Raw genomic sequence first — 10,881 nt, forward strand, 5'->3', positions numbered from 1 at the left:
GGATTAGAGAGAGGTATACTTACTAAGGTACGAGAGCCCCATACACGGCCACAGATCCAGGCGTCCCTGTTGCATGGCAACAGGTGCAGGAACCCCGGTTACACGACCACAGATCCAGGAACCCCGGTTACATGGCCACTAGTATGAAGTAAAACTTACCTGAACCTACTCCTGAATTTTGCCGGTTAAGAGAGATTTCCGGTTATTTAGGTACCGGTAAAAAGAGAGTTTCCTGTAGATAGATTTCTAGACACAAAAGGCATCAAGGGATATGGGGGGGAGAGAGCAGGAATATGGTATTGAGATATAGGATCAGCCATGATCATATTGAATGGCGGGGCAGGCTCGAAGGGCCGAATGGCCTACTCCTGCTCCTATTTTTCTTTGTTTCTAAGTGGTTAATGCAGGTCTGTAGGAATTGAACTGGAGTTTGAATGGAATTTAATACGCAAGTGCAAGGCTGAGAGTGCTCCATTGTCAGAGGTACCATCTTTCAGATGAGACACTTAGTCAAGGCTACCTATTCAGGTGGATGTGAAAGATCCCATGGCACTATTCAAAACATTAGAGAGTGGATTGCTCCCGCCGTTAAATGTAAGCTTTTTCTTTCTTTACCTTCATTATTTTGAAATATGTAACAGAGATATATTATAAAGCAGCAACATAATAGAGGGAAATCATATCATCATAAACCATACAGAATGAAGAGCAGGTTATCAACCTCATTTGAATCTCCAAAAATTGTTGCATCCTTGAACACTTTCAGGCTGTTATTCTGTGATATACATAAGGCAAAGGGTTTTTTTTGGCACCAGGTATCATTGCAGACACAGAGCAATGAGAGGTCCCTCAGATCAAAGTAAATAGCTATCTAAATATCTGATTTTTATGTTACTGCATATTATACAGCGCACCAAACACACAATTAAAGGAGGATCACAGTTAAACATGTTTGCAGTGAATCACCAGATTTATACTGAATCAACCACAATTGAGGACATCTTTCAGTTTAAGATTCCAACTAACTCGCAGATGTTTTGACATTTCCAGTGTTTCCTGTTTATTCCAGTATTTGCACTTTTCCTTTTTATCTGTACAAGTGAAGTGATGAGTTTGCTGTTCTCTATTTCAAAACTGAGAAAGGCCAGCAGATTCATTGTATTTAGGAATTCGTGCAAATAAAATAAAACATCTGCTCACTCTCATTCATTTGGGTTTAAAAATGTACTTTTTTGTCTCAATCTCAATTTTAAAAATGAAGACAGATCTGCATGTTTTGATAAAAGGAAAAAAAAGTGCAAATGCCGGAGATTTGAAATAAAAACAAAATACTGGAAATATGCATCGGTCTACCAGCATCACGAACATGACAGAATAATATTTCAGATCGTTCCTGCAGCCTCAGACCACGGTTCTGATGAAGGGTGTACCACCAAGAATGTTAACCTTTTCATCTCTTTTCAGATGCCGTGATCAGTGATCCATCCGTGGCTAACTAAAGAAGTTAAGGATCGCATTAGATTGAAAGAAGCTTATAATGTTGCGAAGAATATTAGTAAGCCTGAGGATTGGGAGAGTTTCAGAAACCAGCAAAGGATGACCAAAAAATTGATAAAAAGGGAAAAAATAGAAAGAGAAAACTAGCAAAAAATATAAAAACAGATTGTAAGAGCTTCTAAGGGGAACCAGTGGATGCAGTATATTTGGATTTCCAAAAGGCATTCGAAAAGGTGCCACATAAAAGGTTATTACACAAGATAAGGGCTCATGGGGTTGGGGGTAATATAATAGCATGGATGGGATTGGTTAACGGACAGAAAACAAAGAGTAGGGATAAACAGGTCTTTTTCAGGTTGGCAGGCTGTAACTAGTGGGGTGCCGCAAGGATCAGTGTTGGGGCCTCAGCTATTTACAATCTATATTAATGACCTAGATGAAGGGACCGAGTGTAATGTATCCAAGTTTGCTGACGATACAAAGCTAGGTGGGACAGTAAGCTGTGAGGAGAACACAAAGAGTCTGCAAAGGGATATAGATAGACTGAGTGAGTGGGCAGTAAGGCAGCAGATGGAGTATAATGTAGGGTAATGTGAGGTTATTCACTTTGGTAGGAAGAATAGAAAAACAGAATATTTTTTAAATGGTGAGAAACTTTCAAATGTTGGTGTTCAGAGAGATTTGGGTGTCCTCGTGCAAGAAACACAGAAAGCTAGCATGCAGGTACAGCAAGCAACAAGGAAGGCAAATGGCATGCTGGCCTTTATTGCAAGGGGGTTGGAGTATAAAAGTAAGGAAGTCTTGCTACAGTTGTACAGGGCCTTGGTGAGACCACACCTGGAGTACTGTGTACAATTTTGGTCTCCTTATCTAAGGAAGGATATACTTGCCTTGGAGGTGGTGCAATGAAGGTTCACTAGATTGGTTCCTGGGATGAGAGATTGTGTAGAATGGGCCTATACTCTTTGGAGTTTAGAAGTATGAGAGGTGATCACATTAAAACATACAAGATTCTGAAGGGGATTGACAGGGTAGATGCTGAGAGGTTGTTTCCCCTGGCTGGAGTGTCGAGAACTAGGGGGTATAAGAACATAAGAACATAAGAAATAGGAGCAGGAGTAGGCCAATCGGCCCCTCGAGCCTGCTCCACCATTCAATAAGATCATGGCTGATCTGATCCTAACCTCAAATCTTCTATCACTCTGCATCCACCCGAACCCATGTGATCTCCCGGGAGAGGCGAAAAACCAGATAAAGACCCAATGGCCAATTTGGGAGAAAAAAATCTGGGAAATTCCTCTCCGACCCATCTGGGCGATCGAAATTCTTCCAGGAGATCACTCTGTCCCTATATTTTCTACAGTACTTCCCTTCTGTAAAGGCGATCTCCACCCCAGCCAGGAACAGGAATAAAACCATCTCCTGAAATCTAACAGAATTAGAACACAGTAGGAGCAGAACAAGGCTACACGGCCCCTGGGCCCGCTCCACTACCCACAGGGCCATGACCATTCCGAACCCAGACTCATGTCCAATTTCCTGCCCGCTCCCCGTAACCCTTTATTCCCTTTACTTCTAGGAAACTATCTATTTCTGTTTTAAATTTATTTAATGATATAGCTTCCACAGCTTTCTGGGGCAGCAAATTCCACAAACCTACCACCCTCTGAGTGAAGAAGTTTCTCCTCATCTCAGTTTTGAATGAGCAGCCCCTTATTTTAAGATTATGCCCCCTAGTTCTAGTTTCACCCATCATTGGGAACATCCTCACCGCATCCACCCGATCAAGCCCCTTCACAATCTTATATGTTTCAATAAGATCGCCTCTCATTCTTCTGAACTCCAATGAGTAGAGTCCCAATCTACTCAACCTCTCCTCATATGACCACCCCCTCATCCCCGGGATTAACCGAGTGAACCTTCTTTGTACTGACTCGAGAGCAAGTATGTCTTTTCTTAAGTATGGACACCAAAACTGTATGCAGTATTCCAGGTGCGGCCTCACCAATACCTTGTACAACTGCAGCAATACCTCCCTGTTTTTATATTCCAACCCCCTAGCAATAAAAGCCAACATTCCATTGGCCTTCTTGATCACTTGCTGCACCTGCATACTAACTTTTTGAGTTTCGTGCACCAGGACCCCCAGATCCCTTTGTACTACAGTACTTTCCAGTTTCTTGCCATTAAGATAATAACTTGCTCTATGATTTTTCCTGCCAAAGTGCATAACTTCACACTTTCCAGTATTGTATTCCATCTGCCAAATCTCTGCCCACTTACTTAGCCTGTCTATGTCCCTTTGCAGGTTTTTTATGTCCTCCTCACTCATTACTTTCCGTCCCATCTTTGTATCATCTGCAAACTTTGATATGTTACACTCGGTCCCCTCCTCCAAATCGTTAATATAGATTGTAAAGAGTTGGGGACCCAGCACTGACCCCTGCGGAACACCACTAGTTACTGGTTGCCAATCTGAGAACGAACCATTTATCCCAACTCTCTGCTTTCTGTTAGAGAGCCAATCCTCCACCCATGCCAGAATATTACCCCCAATCCCGTGATTTTTTATCTTGAGCAATAATCTTTTGTGTGGCACCTTGTCAAATGCCTTTTGGAAGTCTAAATACACTACGTCCACTGGTTCCCCTTTATCCACCCTGTATGTTACTTCCTCAAAAAACTCAAGCAAATTTGTTAAACATGACTTCCCCTTCATGAAACCATGCTGAGTTTGCCCTATTAAATTGTGTTTATCCAAATGTCCCGTTACTGTCCCCTTAATAATGGACTCTAACATTTTACCAACCACAGATGTTAGGCTAACAGGTCTATAGTTTCCAGCCTTCTGCCTACTACCCTTTTTAAATAATGGTGTTACATTAGAAGTTTTCCAATCTGCCGGGACCTTTGCTGAGTCCAGTGAGTTTTGGAAAATTATTACCAATGCATCCACAATCCCTACCGCTACTTCCCTCAAGACCCTGGGATGCAAGCCATCAGGTCCAGGGGATTTATCCGCCTTGAGTCCCATTATTTTACCAAGTACCACTTCCTTAGTGATTTTAATTGTATTTAGTTCCTCCCCCCCTAGAGCCCCCTGTTTGTCCAGTGTTGGGATATTCTTAGTGTCCTCTACTGTAAAGACTGATACAAAATAATTGTTCAGTGTTTTTGCCATCTCCATGTTTCCCACCATTAATTTCCCGGTCTCATCCTCTAAGGGACCAACATTTACTTTAGCCACCCTTTTTCTTTTTATATAACTATAGAAACTTTTACTGTCTGTTTTTATATTTTTTGCTAATTTACTTTCATAATCTATCTTCCCTTTCTTAATAAATCTTAGGATAAAGGGGTAGGCTATTTAAGACTGAGATGAGGAGGAATTTCTTCACTCAGAGGGTTGTGAATCTTTGGAATTCTCTACCCCAAAGGGCTGTGAATGTTGAGTCTTTGAGTATATTCAAGGCCGAGATCGATAGATTTTTGGACTCTAGGGGAATCAAGGGATATGGAGATCAGGTGGGAAAGTGGAGTTGAGGTCGATGATCAGCCATGATCTTACTGAATGGCGGAGCAGGCTTGAGGGGCCGCATGGCCTACTCCTGCTCTTATTTCTTATGTTCTTATGACTGACCTGCTGTGTATTACCAGCATTTTTTACTTTTGCCCCAATTGTTTAATTTGACCGTATTTCTCAATCCTTAACAATTACTTGATCTTGACATCTGCTGTGAATTTGGAATTGTTTGTTGCATTCACACTTCCTATAACTGTATTAATACTCTTCACAACAACGCTGCAGTTATGGTATAAATGCAGCCTGAATCTGGAGTCAATGCCGACCTAACACTGCAGCAAAGAGGAGCAAGACTCCTTAGACGAGGTAGTCTCACTCTGCTTTACTTTGGAGTCAATTCAGAAAAAGCTTCACAGATGCAAAACTTGTGTCAACGCACTGTCTGGTTCTTGCACTCCCTGGCACAGATCAGCCGTTGCACAGACTGACCACCGCGCGCCCTGGCAGTCCCACAGACTGATCGCGTGCCCTGGCACAGGCCGACCATGTGCCCTGGCACAGACCCACAGACTGACCGGGCGCCCTGGCAGGCCCACAGGCCAACCGCGTGCCCTGGCACAGACTGACCCTGTGCCCTGGCACAGACCCACAGCGTGCCCTGGTGGCACAGACCCACAGTCCAACCGTGTGCCCTGGCACAGACCAACCGCGTGCCCTGGCAGACCGACCTCGAGCCCAGGCTCAGACCAACCGGGCACCCTGGCAGAGACTGACCACCGGGCTCCTGGGTAGACTGTCCACTGTGCGCCCTGGCACAGACCGACCATCTGCATTAATGCCCCATGCGTTGCCTCAGTGTATTAGTGAAGCCACGGTCACTGTAGGGAAGGACAGTGCCGGCAGCACGCCGTATCCCGGCGCTCCCCGCTGCCCTGGTTACCGGCTCCATGGCGACCCCTGTAACCCGCCGGCACCTTCAGAGCCCATAACACCGGACCGTCCCGGCACCAAGCCCCGCGTATTGTCCGTACCGTGTGCTCCTGCGGCCCCGCGGTGACTGCAGCAGCGCCGCCTCCTCCCGCCGGTTGCATCAGCCTCCACACGCCGCCCTGCGCGGACGCAGGAGCCGCCGCCGAGCAGCAATCATCGATCACTCTCCCCTGCGCCTGCGCACCCCAGCCATTGCTGACAGCAGTGAACTGTACCACTGGCTGACAGTGTGTTGCCTGCAGCAGCTTCTTAGCGGGAAGGACAGCAGGTCTATCATCACACGCACATGTTATTTACCTGCAACAAATTCCTGGAAATATTATTTAATAATATTGCAATAAATTCCTGGAACAATCTGAGAGGAGGGGAGTAGAGACACAAATTTTAGGGGTTCTACAAGTTGTATGCTATGGTGGAATATCAGAGAGTCAGCATTCTGTAGGCACAATGGCTCTGTTTCATCCCTGACCAGTCTTCTGTTCATCACACAGAGTTTTATTTTGTTAAGAATGGCAGGCATCAAAACTATGCCACACCTTTAAGCAAAATAATTGAGTCCCATTTAATAAATGAAACTTGGCAAGTCCAAAGAGATGAGGTCAAACCTACTGCAAGGACTCGTGGTAGAGAGTTCACATCGTTTTCCTAAGTGATTTAAGAGTGGAACATAATAGGATGAGCAATGTGCAAATATTTTCTTAATCTAAAACTATTCAGTGCAAAATAAAATTTGTCAATCTGGTGCATCAATGTTTCTTTTGCATCAAAACAGGAGAGCACTTGTCTTGACACTGACACTTGACATTTTATTTTATTAACAAAACAAGGAAGAACTCTGATGACTAGTGACTGTATGTAGCTTTTAATAAAATAAATATCCCCTGAATAGTTTTCAGTAAGAATGAAATTCTAGTACTGAAATAAAATACCATGTTTAAGAAAGTTACTTTCACCAGTTATTATTTGTTAAGCACAACTTTCTTTACATGAAGCAGCATTTAAACTCAAAGGAGATCTCTTTGGTCTGATTCCCTTCGTTGCAGTGTCACTCAGCCAAAGGTTTTTTGTTGACAACTCTGAATTATTCTTCATTGCTTGAGGCTTCAGCTGGTCTTTTTTATTTTTCTTCCAATGTTTTGATTTCTTTCTTTAGTTTTTTTCCCCCCCCCGTTGCTTCTTTTTTCAGTGTACAGTTTAATTAGTTGAGGCTTAGCTTTAACCAGTACCTACTTGTTTTGAGAATTAGCACTTTCCTTAATACGGTACTCCTTTCATTTTCGCTAAATTTCCCCCCAATTTCTGCTGATATAATCTTTACGTGATCTCTCTCACTTTCCCCCCCTTAGTTTTGCTCATCCCTAACTCTGAATTAATCTGCCTAAGGTGCCCCTTCCTTTCCCCCATTGATTTAGTTGCTTTGCCGCTTTTCTATCTAATTTTCTTTGCCCGAACTTTACTTAACTCCAGCCTGCCTTATAGTTCTGTCATTTTTAAAAGTCTCCTCTCTGGCTGTCTTTCTCCCAAGGCTGTTTCTCCATTGACAAACTTGTGCCCACTTCTCATGTCACCTTGGCTCATTACCCATCTTTATAAAATGTTATTGCTGTGTCAGTTAGTCCTCGAAGAAACAGTTAGAATTTCCCATTCTAATACTAACACTTGCACTTGAGTAAATGCACCAACCTGTTGGAGAGCAGACCATGTTATCCCCTCAGCAGTAGTAGTTCACCGTTTCTCATCACATTTTCCAGGTCCGTAATACGTCCCCCTCTGTTTGACTAATGCTGATGTTTTTGTGTCCCAGTACAAAGAAAGAGCAAACACATTTATACAGTGCATTTCACTTCGTCAGGACATCCTAAAGTACTTCATAGCCAATGAATTACTTTTGAAATATAGTTGATGTAAGAAAACTACTAGGCACTTGGTCTGAGTATTAAACAAGGCTTTAATCAACTGTTTTTCAACATGGAGATCTAGTTGTGTCCTTCACTAGTTCCTGTTAAAGAATGTCCTGAGCAAGCTGGGCCCATGCCCGAGTATTTATACTCTCCCTGGACAGCACCACCAGCAGGCCGCCCAGTATTACTTCATAAGTCATTTCCACATGAATGACACGATTCATGTCAATAGTCATTCTGGCTATTTAGGCAAACACTTACACATATAGCAAGGTTCTACAAACAGTGAATGAGAGGAGTGATTAATCAATCTATTTTTGTTGAGGGGAGAAATTTTGGCCAGGTTTCCTCCCACAGTCCAAAGATGTGCGGGTTAGGTTGATTGGCTATGATAAATTGACCATTAGTGTTAGGGGGATTACATACGTGGGGTTACGGGGATCGGGTGGGATATGTGTCGGTGCAGGCTCGATGGGCCGAAATGGCCTCTATCTGCACTGTGGGGTTTCTGTGATTCTGTGACTCCGGTTTCCTCCCACAGTCCAAAGATGTGCGGGTTAGGTTGATTGGCTATGATAAATTGACCCTTAGTGTTAGGGGGATTACATACGTGGGGTTACGGGGATCGGGTGGGATATGTGTCGGTGCAGGCTCGATGGGCCGAAATGGCCTCTATCTGCACTGTGGGGTTTCTGTGATTCTGTGATTCTGTGAACTCCATGTTTCTTTTTACAACGACTGTCATGAGATCTATCATATCCACCTGAACAGGCAAATGAGACCTTGGTTTAGCATTTCATCCAATAAAAAAAAACCTCCAGCAATGTTACACTCCCTCAACAACACAATTTAGTATCAGCCTAAATTATCTGCTCAAGCCTTGGAGTGGGGCTTGAACCCACAGCCATCTGCTTCAGAGGCAAGAGTGCTACCAAATGGGCCATACTGACATTAGGTAGAGGCAGTATATCCTCTCACTTGTGACTTGCTACTTTCCCAGTGTAAACTAAAGTAAGACTTGCATTTTTATAGCTCCTTTCATGGCCTCAGAATGTCCCAAAGTGCTTTACAGCCAATGAAGTACTTTTGAAGTGTAGTCACTGTTGTAATGTAGGATACACAGAGAACACCCCAGCTCTTCTTCAAATACTGCCATGGGATCTTTTACGTCCACTTGAGAAGGGAGATGGGACCTCGGTTTAACATCTCATCCGAAAGACGGCACCTCCTACAGTGCTGCGCTACCTCAATACTGCACCGAGAGTGTCAACCTAAACTTTGCGCTCAAGTCTCTGGAGTGGGGCTTGAAACCCGCAACTTTCTGTCTCAGGACAGAGAGCTATCACTGAGCCGCAGCTGACACTTAAGTATAAAGTTAAGCTGACATCCAGAAAAAAATTAGTTCAATGAAAGCACTCAATGTGAGCTAAGCAAAACTTTAAAACTCAGTGGGGGAGAAATTCAACTCACGTTGGTTTCCAGCACAAAATGGTTGAGGCGCTCAGAATGCACTCCCGAAGACTTCAGCCTGAGGCCCCATCAAAATTGGGTCTCGGGCCTCATTTGCATTAAACCGGCGAGATGTGGCCAGTTTGGCGCTCGATGCGACTTGCCAGTCGGGGCCTGACTAATTCCAGTCAGCTCTGACGTCGAGCCAGCCACAGGGAGGTCCTGGAGGAAGGGAGAGGTGAAACGGAGGGGGAGTTGAGCCAGCAGCAGCATGTAATCGTTTTTCGGAGCCAGTTGCTTTTCCTGGCTCCAGAAAGATGAAACTATTAAAATGTTTTCTTACCCTTCTTGAGTAGCCTCCAGCACTCCCTTTAAGAACTGCTGGTTAGACTGCTCAAAACCTGATCATTGTCTCTGTTTCCCACATTTGTAGTGAAATTATAAATGTTCTTTATGCAGAGTGTTTATAATTTCACTACAAATAGCAAACAGAACACATTTGTCCCATTTTCACTCAGCAGGGAGACACTGAGGCACCATCATTCCAAAATTGAAGTACGAGACACAAGTGCATGGCCAGAAATTGTTATTTGCTCTTCAATAGGAAAGAAGGAACCTACAAAGCATTTAGATAGCACTTTATCACATCTCGAGCTGTCCCAAAGCGCTTCACGTACAACAAGCTGCTTTGCAGGGCAGTCACTGTCGGCATCTTACAGCAGCAATGTCCCACAAACAGCAATGAGGTGAATGAGTGATTACACCAATAACAACAACTTGCATTTATATAGCACCTTTAATGTAGAAAAATGTCCCCACGGCATTTCACAGAGTTAAAAAAAAGTAGTTAATCTGTTTTTGGTGGTGTTGGCTCAGGTGAAGGAGTGTAATATTTTCCAAAACATTTGTGAGCTCTGGTCCTTACCTGGTTGCTCAGTGATCAAGTTTTCTTCTGTGTGAATGGGCTTGAAGCACACCACAAACTACTGTATACAGTACTGATCAGCTAATAGAAATTATATTTGTTATAAGTTAGGCATAAGTGTTCAGAACAGTAATATACACCACAACGAGCAATATTATTGATAGTATGTACACCATCAGATGACAATTTAGTCAGCATAAACATAGAAACATAGAAGGTAAGAGCAGGAGTAGGCCATTCGGCCCTTCGAGCCTGCTCCGCCATTCAACGAGATCATGGCTGATCATCCAAACCCTAGCACCCGGTCCCTACACCGACAGCCATCCCACCCAAGCCCTATCCCCGTAACCCCGTAACCCCACGTATTTAATCCCCCCTAACACTATGGCCATGATAAAAAAAAAAATTGGCCCTATCAACCTAACCCGCACATCTTTGGACTGTGGGAGGAAACCGGAGCACTCGGAGGAAACCCACGGAAACACGGGGAGAATGTGCAAACTCCACACAGACATATCTAAATGGAATAGATATTTCTCTCCTCCCCCAAAGATGATTATAGGAGGTGGAGCCATGGTTCACTGTTACTGCATGTG

General features: G+C 43.8%; 1 protein-coding gene across 1 annotated transcript in view; it reads right to left on the reverse strand.

The window, feature by feature from the left end:
- yars1 (tyrosyl-tRNA synthetase 1) overlaps positions 1-6,130 on the reverse strand; it is a 51,663-nt gene extending 45,533 nt beyond the window's left edge. The window contains exon 1 of the mRNA XM_085962660.1: positions 6,052-6,130. The gene's annotated coding sequence lies outside the window, so the exon portion shown is untranslated. The remainder of the gene's footprint in view (positions 1-6,051) is intronic.
- Between the last annotated feature and the right edge of the window lie 4,751 nt (positions 6,131-10,881).

The sequence above is a fragment of the Somniosus microcephalus genome, chromosome 20 (genome assembly GCF_052327205.1).
Source record: "Somniosus microcephalus isolate GS21.2 chromosome 20, FLI_Smic_1.0, whole genome shotgun sequence".
Taxonomy (NCBI): Eukaryota; Metazoa; Chordata; class Chondrichthyes; order Squaliformes; family Somniosidae; genus Somniosus; species Somniosus microcephalus.